At 40.7% G+C, this 10,085-nt stretch overlaps 1 long non-coding RNA gene across 1 annotated transcript; it reads right to left on the bottom strand.

The window, feature by feature from the left end:
- Positions 1-1,248: 1,248 nt before the first annotated feature.
- On the bottom strand, positions 1,249-3,200 carry LOC116650696 (uncharacterized). The gene is made up of 3 exons (XR_004303742.2): positions 2,908-3,200; positions 2,144-2,848; positions 1,249-2,046 (listed from the first exon to the last, which is right to left on the bottom strand). It is a non-coding gene; the product is annotated as an uncharacterized lncRNA (long non-coding RNA).
- Positions 3,201-10,085: the final 6,885 nt, after the last annotated feature.

Below are 10,085 nucleotides of genomic sequence, written 5' to 3'. Positions count from 1 at the left end.
TTTGCTTGCATATGGCCCAAGATACTGAGCGCGGCTTCAAACCAGCCATCGAAAAGATATTCGATTTTGGGACTTCCTAGCTTTTCATTTGTGTGTGTTTGTGTGTGGACAAGTTGGGGGCTGCCTTTTAGCGGAAAAGCTGTAAAACTTGTTGAAATGCTTGTAAGCATCGTAAAATGTGCACAGTGAAGAGTCTATTACAATGATGCCATATCGCTGATAACAAGCTCCGACGTGGAGTCCGAGTTGGATTTGAAATCGGAGTTGGAGTTGGAGAAGGGGGTCGGAGCTGAGGCTGACGTTCGCCTTAACGGCATTGGAAAGGTGCCCAGAGACGCCACTTGGGGCTGGAAAATTGAAATTCAGAGTGCCCATAAAATTGGCAAATGGCTCGAACGCCACATTGTTGCCGGACAGCGAGAAGTTTAAGCGGCGCGTTCTGATTTGCGGGCGTTCACTTAGTGCGGGTGCCAATTGGCAACGCTGCTCGTTAAACCGAGAATTATGGGGTAAGTTATTTTTTTGGTTTATTTAGCTTGTTCTTGAGCATTATTGGTAGCTACAAAAAGCTGGTAGCAAATGTTGATAGAGTTGTAAGAAAGAAATCGAATATTGGTCAGTTATTTATTCCCAATCATAAGTTAAATCAAATTTAAACAAATAACCGTATGTTAATGCTGCCCTCCTATGCAATTCTCATAAATTTAAGTAAGGTCTACAGGTTTCATGCTATCACTCTCTTACCCATAGTTTATCAAATTTGATGAAGCTGCGAACTAAATAATACGGATTCTCCGACTATCGGGAAATACTTAAAAACTGTATTTTCCTAATACATAGACCCATAAAGTGGGTATATGAATAGTTCAAGTGAATTGCTTTTCTGCACTAATGGATGCTCTTTCGTTTATCATCATAGTCGTGATTCCCCCTCACCTTCTTAGCCTTACCCTGCCGCCGCACCAGCCCATTTTAGTAGCTCAAAACGCGGCGTTATCAAAATTCATAAGCGATTAAACATTTAAAAGCCCATAAGAGATTTTCATAAAAAAACGATTTAACTTTGACTGCGGCGCTGCCAGACGCGGCGCATTGTCTCGACGCCGCGCACGGGGGTATTATATACATATATATATAAAATTAATAATACTATATGCATGGACACATATGCATATGGTAAATTTGTGTAAAGACAATAAAACACAATAGAAAATTTTTTTTTTATTAACGCCAAAGCCACAAAATGATAATTGTATTTGTGAAAGACGATGAAGGGAAATTATGAGCGCGAACGAACTTTAAACAGCGACAATTAATCAAACTCGCATCTTCGATAGAGTATAGAGTTTAGACTCTCTGATAACTCTATTATGCGTGGCCGGTTCCACAAGACCAACAACAACAACAACAAATGGAGATGGGGCACATTTTAGTAGCGACTAGCAGCGATTTACAAGCGTTTATCATTTTGGCTGCGCTTAGGTTGCAGGTTCTAGGTTCCACATTAGGTTGTCTAGATAAATGCGATTGGAATTCTCTATTGTGGCCTGGATAATTTATTTGAATTTTGTGGCCTGTCAACAGGTTAACTGATCCGGCGACTTTCCCAAATAAAGAAAAACTGTGGAAAAGGGTTGTTTTATCTCGCCTGAGCATCAACAGCAAGCGGCGGCATAAATTAACTTGTTATGCTGCTCATGGGAAAAACTCTCTATTGATGCCTATCGGGCTCTCATATATCGCCTGTATCTTTTATCTATATAAGCAGCAGACTTATGGCCATTGTAGCAGACCACAATCCTGGGCCAAAACATGACACGCAGCGTATTTGGCGTAGTTGGGCTTGTAGCGTCGTAATTACCGGATTAAGGACACGTGCCGTTGACTTCCCATTGACTTGACGCCCTCTCCTTCTCACACTCTCAATCCCTCTCTCTCTCTCTCTCTCTGTCTGTCTTACCCTGTGCACTTGGCGTTCGTCGTTTTGTTTGAATGCATAAGCCGCGTGTGCTCTTGATTTAATCATAACTAGACTTAGATAAGGCGCTGAAATCAAAATACAATTTGTTGTCGCGCTCGCATTAAAAATCAATCAATCGAAATTAACAAGTTAACAATGGGAAATGTATTCAATGATAAATACTTGATATTGTGTGGGAAGCACCCCGAGCGACGAACTGAGCTGGAATCGAGCTGAAACTGGACGAGCGCTCGTTCATTGTGTAATTATGTGACAATGCGAAATGCGTTCCACGTTGCGCATTCGTACAGAAGTCAACGCAATCGCCAGCGGGCACTTGAATATGTACATTTCAGCCACATTATACCCGTGCCCGAAACCCAGACAGGGTATGTTCGACGGCTCAACAAAGTAACTGCATAGAGAAAACCATTTCAACATTAAATAGCTGCCTAAGGCCAGTCCTGGCAGGGCATAAAGTGCAGCAGCGCACGGTACGGGTATTACTTAGTCGAGTTATTATTTGACAAATTTTGTACGCTTTACATTTGTGTGGGATAACAGGCGAGTTTTGTGAAAACTCAAGATTTTGGCACTGGTTATGCATATGCGCCCGAGGCGTCAGTCGTTATATATGTCTATTTATTTATTTGCTGTGCTCCCATAAACAATATGGATTTCACGCCTATTCGAAGTGTCTGGTTGTGGCCCCATCAATTTGTCGCTGCTCCAGTTTTATGGGTGCCTCCAGCTGGACATAAAGGGCAGCTTGAAATTGGACTATATATGTTTGAGGTCCAAACAAGCCGCACTAAAAAACCAATAGATAAAGCTTATGGACTGCCCATAAAATTTATAATTTGAGTTGCGAGATAAGAGTTTATACACCTGCAAGCCGAACATAAAATAGCTACATTCTTTGGAATTTCATTTTTTAATTGATTTACCAAACGACTCAAATAGTTTTTTAATTGATTTTCAATGCGAGAGCAGCTTTGACGCACGAAACTTAGCTGAGCGCATTTCACCAATATTTTATTTTATTTTATTTTTTATTTGTTGTTAGACATTAAAAGTGGATCTCAGCGGATTTAAAGCGTCTTTAATGTGTGCTGGAAAATAATGGCGGCGCTACAGCTACACGAATTCCACAAACAATTTATGCACGAAATAATTTTGTTATAGAGCATTTGGACAAACAAGTCATAAAATTCGACAAAAGTGTCAAGCCGCTTTTAAGTGCTTGCTTAGCTTAAAGTTATGTATAATATAGCACGTTCCACAAGTCAGTTTTGTTTTATTTTTGGGTACAGTTAACACGATCTACCGACGGCACAGAAATTAAGTATATTCGCCCAGATAAGGTGATTATATTGTTTCTATAGCTGCCTAAAAAAAAGAGAGCATCTTGTTCCACATACATACTTATTTTATTCTAGCCAGCTGCTCGTAAAACGTTTACGAATGCAACACAAAGAAGAAGAAAAATCCCCTTTTGCATTGTGCCTATTTTTTTCACAGTATTTACTCACAAATTGTTGATAGAAAACAATTTTGATAACAATTTAATTTTCCTATATAATCATATTAAAAAGGAATTGAATATAAAATTTCATGGGCTCACAAAAACGACGCCCTAGAGCTTCAAATGCTGCAAAAAAAAATGTAATTTCATGAAAAGTAATTAACTGAAATACATTTAGATAATATAATATCATGTCTCCATAGTCTCTCGCTCGATAGAGAGCAAAAGGTACGAATATATTAAATTTAAAAAAAATAATAGAATATAACAAATAGCTCTGCTATAAATCAAAATACCATACCAAATACCCATGCTAAACGTCTAACACGAAGTCTTTAATAAATTGTTAAATGTTTTTTTTTTTTTCGGACGCCTACAAGAGTTGCTCTATATGTGGGGGTTGTTCGTGTGGTTGTTGTTGACTTTTGTTTCTGTTCATTTTGTGTGTGTCGCTCTGCTTGCTCTTTCACCAAGTGTGTGTGTGTGTGTGTGTGTGGGTGAGTGTGTGTGTGTGTGTGTATTTGTTTCACTTTGTGTTACACCAAAAATGCGCCGCAAAGCCAAACGAGAGCTGTTGCAAGCGCCAATGCAAAGTGCAGCAGCAGCAACAACAACAACAACAACTGCAGCCATTGCACTTTGCATAATGGCTCGACATGTGTGTGCGTGTGTGTGTTGGCGCTGTGGTGTGCAGCCATTTTGTGTCTGTATTTAACGCTGTGTCTGTGTCTGTCTCTATCCGTCTCTGTGTGTGTGTGTTTGTATATCATTACTTATCAGATACTTATTATGAGCACACGATATCGTATATTTTGGCATGCGTGTGTTTCTGACTGTGAGTGTGCGTGTGTGTGTGTGCGTGTGTGTCACATCTGTGTGTTTGGTAAATATGCAAATGAGCCTGTTTGTTGCCACTACTGTTTGCCATTGTTGTTGTTGCTGTTGCTGTTGCTGCTGCCTTTGTCACTGTTGTTGTTGTTGTTGTTGTTGTTGTTGTCGTGCGTTGATTATTGTTGTTATCGTTGCCGTTGCTGGTGTCGGTGTTTTTGTAGTTGTTATTGTCGGCACCGCCAACGACAAGCCAGCAAACATTTGATTATGATACGAAATCGATATAATTTAAGCGATGCCAACCAGAGAAACGGATGCGCATAGTTTGTGGGCGCGGGTGCGGGCGAAGGGGCATTGGCCCCTGCTGTTGACTCTGCGAAAAAAAAAGGTAAAAGAAACTGTTGGCCAAAGTCAACAACAACTTTGTTACCTTTTGGCTTTTATGAGGCGCTGCTGCTGCTGCTGCTGCTGATTCTACTCAGCCATTCATCATCCTCCGCCCATCTGCAGTTTGCGGCTTCCGCACACATCGCGTGTTGCGAGCGGCGCACATTTTAACGCCTTTTTAAGTTTTGCCGCCAAACAAGTGCAGTTCTCAGCGGCAACAAGCGGCAACAATTGCAGATACACGAAAACTAATTACAGATTCTAATCGCGTCATATTTTTTCCTTCAGTTAGCTGCGTTTCGTGCGCGCGTCCCATCAATATTGGGCTCTAGAGTTTTGCATGGCCCTCTGTGCGCCCAGGCCAGCCCCCAAAAAATACACACTCGCACACACACACACACACACACACACTGAGTCATTTATGTAGCACACACATTTTTTAGCTGTTTTTTTTTTCTGTCGTTCGTTCGAGTTGTTAGCATTTCTTTGGCCGTTCGCTATTTGTTTTTTTTTTTTTTTTTATTATTATTTATGTTTGTTTTGTTTTTGCTGTTTTGCGCTGTTTTGTTGACTAGTGCAACGGAAATGGCTGTAGACGCGGAAGCGAATAGTTAGGCGCCTTCGACAAAGCTCAAGATGTTGGCCCCCCTACCCCCTCGGCTCAACTGAGTGAAGACCCAGTGAAAGATGTGCGAAATGTGAAGTGCGACAAGAAGTAGAGCGTAAAGCTGATGGAATCTCGAGCAAAAAAAAAGCATTGCAGGAGCCCATTGAGATGTGAGTTATTCAGTGCTAAGTATTGTTACAACTAAAGAGCTGGGAAATAGCTGAGGCAACGGGAAATGTGAGAGAAAAATAAGGAAACAGCAGCTATGTCGGAGATATGGGATTTGAAAGGAACTTGCTTTTGACAAAGCTACAAAAATACTTGAGCTGACGCTCGAAAGGAACTTTCTGGCTAGCGGAATAATTAGAAAATCTTGACTAAAGATAATAGAAATTTGTACTTGAAGTATTTGTAGTCGCAAGGAAGGGCATTAATTCAGTAAACACAACCTATAGAGAAATATACTTATCTACAGATGAAATGCTTAATGGATAAGCTAAGCAACTTTAAAGAGTCGGCATCAAATTGTTTTGCCGGCGCTTAAACTTCAATTTAAACTCGTAAACGGGCACTTCGAATATTGTTGGGACTAGCAAAAATTCCACGAAATTCCGGCACAGGCCCAAGTCGCAGCCGCAGTCGCAATTGCAGCCAGAGGACAACGGCAGGAGCTCATAACTCAAATCGCCAACAGCTGTTTTTTGAGCAGCAGCTGAAACTAAATGCCAAGAAACACCCTGTAATGCACACAACTACAGCTCACAGACACACACTCTCTCGCTGAGAGGCAGGCAAGCGTGACGCGTGGCTGGCAGTTGGGCAACGCCCACATTTTTGAGTGAGTTTTGCGCTCTTTCGGTTGACATTTTGAGTGGATTTTTTCGTTGAGTGAGTTTAACAGAGCGCAGACGCAGAGCATAAAAACAAAACAGTTAAAGAAAACTACAACAAAAATAACTGGCGCACGTTGCTGGTCATAAAAGAAACAACAAAAACAAAAATAACAACAACAACAACAACAACAACAACGGCAGCGACAGCAGCAACAAGCGACGTTTTTTTTTATTGCTTTCAAAACAAAATGGCAACCATGAGCCCGTGCACAACAACAACAACAACAACAACAAGAACAAAACTAAAAAGCAAAATGTGTTGAGCTATGCGCCCGATAGCTGTAAAAGCTGTGATGACAGCGACGCGAACGTAGCTGTCGCGGCCAGCGTCAACGTCGACGTCGCGAACGTTTGTTTAACTTTTCGCATTTTGATGTGCGACAGCTTCAACTTTTCAAGTGCCAGCGCTGCACACGCACACACACATATATGCTCTTATATATATATATATATATATAGATATGTGTGTGTGCGTGACAGTGTGTGAGTGCGCGCCCGCTTCTACATCCTGTCAGAGGCCGTAGAAAATATTTATGCAAGTCAAGCGCCGAGCATTTATGAACTGTCAAACATTCTCAACGCAATTCCAATGATTTTGATACTTTAACATTTTCGTAAAATGGCATCCAAGTGCCGGCTAGCAGGAAGAGCACACAGACAGACACACACCACACACATGCACACACACACACACACACACACACACACGCATACAGATGCACGCGTGCCGAGCGCCTCACACAGACAAATGGAGTCGCATTGGCGTCAAATTGGCGGTGTTAGTGCATATGTGGGTGTTTTCCATGTGGTGAGTGGCTCGAGTGGAACTGTGCAGCAAGGCAGGGTGTTGCAGATGGGTGGGGCTGGCAGCCAGGAAAATGTTGCCCATTTGCCGCCTTGTGTGTCATAAATGTTGCACGCGGCGTATGAGCAATTTTCAAGTTGCTGCAAGCCTTAAATTGACATAGTAAACAGTTTCGAGGCAACTTTAAAATGCCGAATGCTGCACAGGACGAACTTATCGATTGGGCACTTCGTCGGAAATCCGAATTCGAATTGAAATTGTAAATGGGCGTGTGCTTAAAGATGATTTGCATAAATTAATTTGAGATTTCCGCGTAATAATCAATCATATATTCTTTGTTATATTTATTTATTGGTACATTGAACTACTTCGTGCCATTCTTCGAAGGATGCGATTTATTAACTGAAGCGAAGACAATTGATAAATAAAAATTGTAAAACTAATAACTAATCAATTAAGAGGATAAACTTTTTAAAAAAAATAAGTGTTTCCATATGTAGTATGTACTTAACATTTTTACATGAGCTTTGATCAAAGTTTGTGTTTCGAATTGCAGAAATAATCGCGAGACCAAGCCATGAATAAAAAGCCATTCTTCATGTAAATCGATTGAGTGTTATTAAAGTTATGAAAGTCAATATTTTGATATGCTCCACTTAAGTATCACGGTATTATTTGAGTACAATATTTATGTGAATTCTGGTCAATTAGTCATCTATTGATTTTCTTACAAACCAATCAAATTTCCTAGTAATATTCTCACATAGTTTGTTTAATTCCCAGATCCTGTGGCCCCATGCCGAAATCAAACGGGTAATCAAAAGGCGCTACACTTGATCGCAGGCGGATTCTGGGCTCTATAAAGACCCACGCATGGCAAACATTGTAAAGTCATAAAGCCAATCTGCGACTTCATTAGAAGTAAACCGAGTTCAAAGGTGAGAATGGCCAAATCAAATAGAGTTTCGGGTAACAAAGCGCCAAGTCCAAAGGTAGCGCCGCCTTCGCTGCCAGCCCAGGCGCTAAGTGCGAGGTGTGAAAATGGTCAAAGATTCCCGTGAAAGAGCTAGCGCTGTGCTGCCTTGTGACCGCGCCCCCCTTCCATGACTTTAATTGTATTTGTAATTTTCATGCATTTTACGACGCTTTGAACAATTTGGCGTCAACTTTTAAATCAAATATGGCGCCGCTTGCAGTCGACTGGAGCATAAAAAAAGGTTGCTTAACATATTTTTTTTTTCCTTTTTGGGGTAGATTTGGGAGTCAGAAACAAAAGGCAGCCGTTGCTCATTTGCATGAGGGGTGGTTGAAGCTGGGCTGGGTCTGCGACTGGGTCTACGACTGGGCAGTCCTGTTCGGCAACACTAACAGGATATGCCAGTGAAGCACCAATAATCCTTTTAATAAATATGATATCGCAAAGGACCAAAAAAGCCACAGCGGCACCAGCGATGCCTTTCCAGCTTTTCCGTTGCCAGTCCCAGCTCTGCTCCTCTCCTGTGTCGGCATCATTTGCATTTTATGCAAATTTCACTGGCTACGAGCATAGCGCATGTACCAAAGGATACGTTCAGCCAGGACGCAAGCAGGCGAGGCCAGCCGGTGATAGAAGGCCCCACTGAAGCTGCTGCTGCTGCTCTACAAAGCGAATATGTAAATGGAAAGTACTGATGTTTTTTAAAAGCTTGCCAAAAATAAACAACATAAAAATGCGCAAAATACGAATGGAAATGGAAAATTCACAAAATGCATATTTGCTCTTTGTTATAGACGATGGCCAAGTCGGGTAAGTTTGTGGGGTTATGCGCTTGGAGACATTTTAAAAGATAAACTTCTATAAAATTACACAGTACTTAAAAAATTTTGCCTTGAGAACTTTCTTCAAAATCACCTCCAGATGAAATTAGGCAAAGATCTGTATTTGAAATGGGACCAAGAATTATATTGAACCAAAACATTTTTATCAAGCTAATATCATAGCTAAAATAATAGACCCCCTTACCTTAGATTATTAGAGGTTTATAAATACATAAAATATTAAGGCGTTGCCTGTAAAAAGTTTAAGGATAGCGCGCAAAAGGGAAAACGAAAAATTTCAGCATACATACAATTTCATTTTCATTTAAGCGAATGTAGAGATTATAATTTTGAAGGTAGAAATGAAATTGACAATCAGTATTTAATTTTCATGAAAAACATGGTAGCAAATTTAAAGAGTATTCAAAATTCGTATTTGATTTAAGGGATGCGTATTTGCTTTGCTTTTTGCTTGTTTGTTGGAAAATATTGTCGAATATTTTCGACAGGCGAAGGCATCACAAGTACACACACACACACATGCACAACAAATACACACACTGGAACACACACACACACACACTCACACACTCGCACACATATGCTTACGCAAACACACATGGCGAGAGGAAAATATAGAGAAAGATGGCGCCAACTTTTCGCACATATTTACATGCAAATTGTTTGCATTAAAATATGCACAAACTTTTCTTCTTTATTTGCTTCTTTACACATTTGCCAAATATGAATGACAAATGGAAATAAAAAGCATTCGAAATTCGCAACTCGACAGAACTTTTCAATATTCATTATTTCAACGTATTTGCTGCCACCCCCTCCCCACCCCTCCTGCTAATGGGGCGTGGCAGTGCCACTTAAATAATTACAACTCCCCCCGCCCACAAGCCAGAGCCAGGACCAGCTGCAAGTGTAACCGCAATCAAAGGCTATTGATCCTTTTGGCCATATATAACATATATATATATAAGCATATATAAAATATATATGTGTGTGTGTGTGTGTGTATTTTTTATCGCCTAATCATTAACAACAATTGCCGCAATTTGCCGCAATGATTGTCAGATATGCAAACAAATATGCAAAAACTGATAAATTTATGAAAAACCGAAAGTGCAAAGGGGCGTCAAGTTGAAAATAAAACTAGACCCTTGCCCCTTTGCCCGATCTGGTTAGGGTTGAGGTTGGATTCAGCCGCGCGTTAAATTCGATTTGTTAATTTACAAATCCGCAAAACTATTTGTCGAGCTGGGAGTAGGTGT

The sequence above is a fragment of the Drosophila virilis genome, chromosome 3 (genome assembly GCF_030788295.1).
Source record: "Drosophila virilis strain 15010-1051.87 chromosome 3, Dvir_AGI_RSII-ME, whole genome shotgun sequence".
NCBI lineage: Eukaryota > Metazoa > Arthropoda > Insecta > Diptera > Drosophilidae > Drosophila > Drosophila virilis.
The sequence above is the reverse complement of the archived record's forward strand: the minus strand, read 5'-3'. Positions and strand labels throughout refer to the sequence as shown.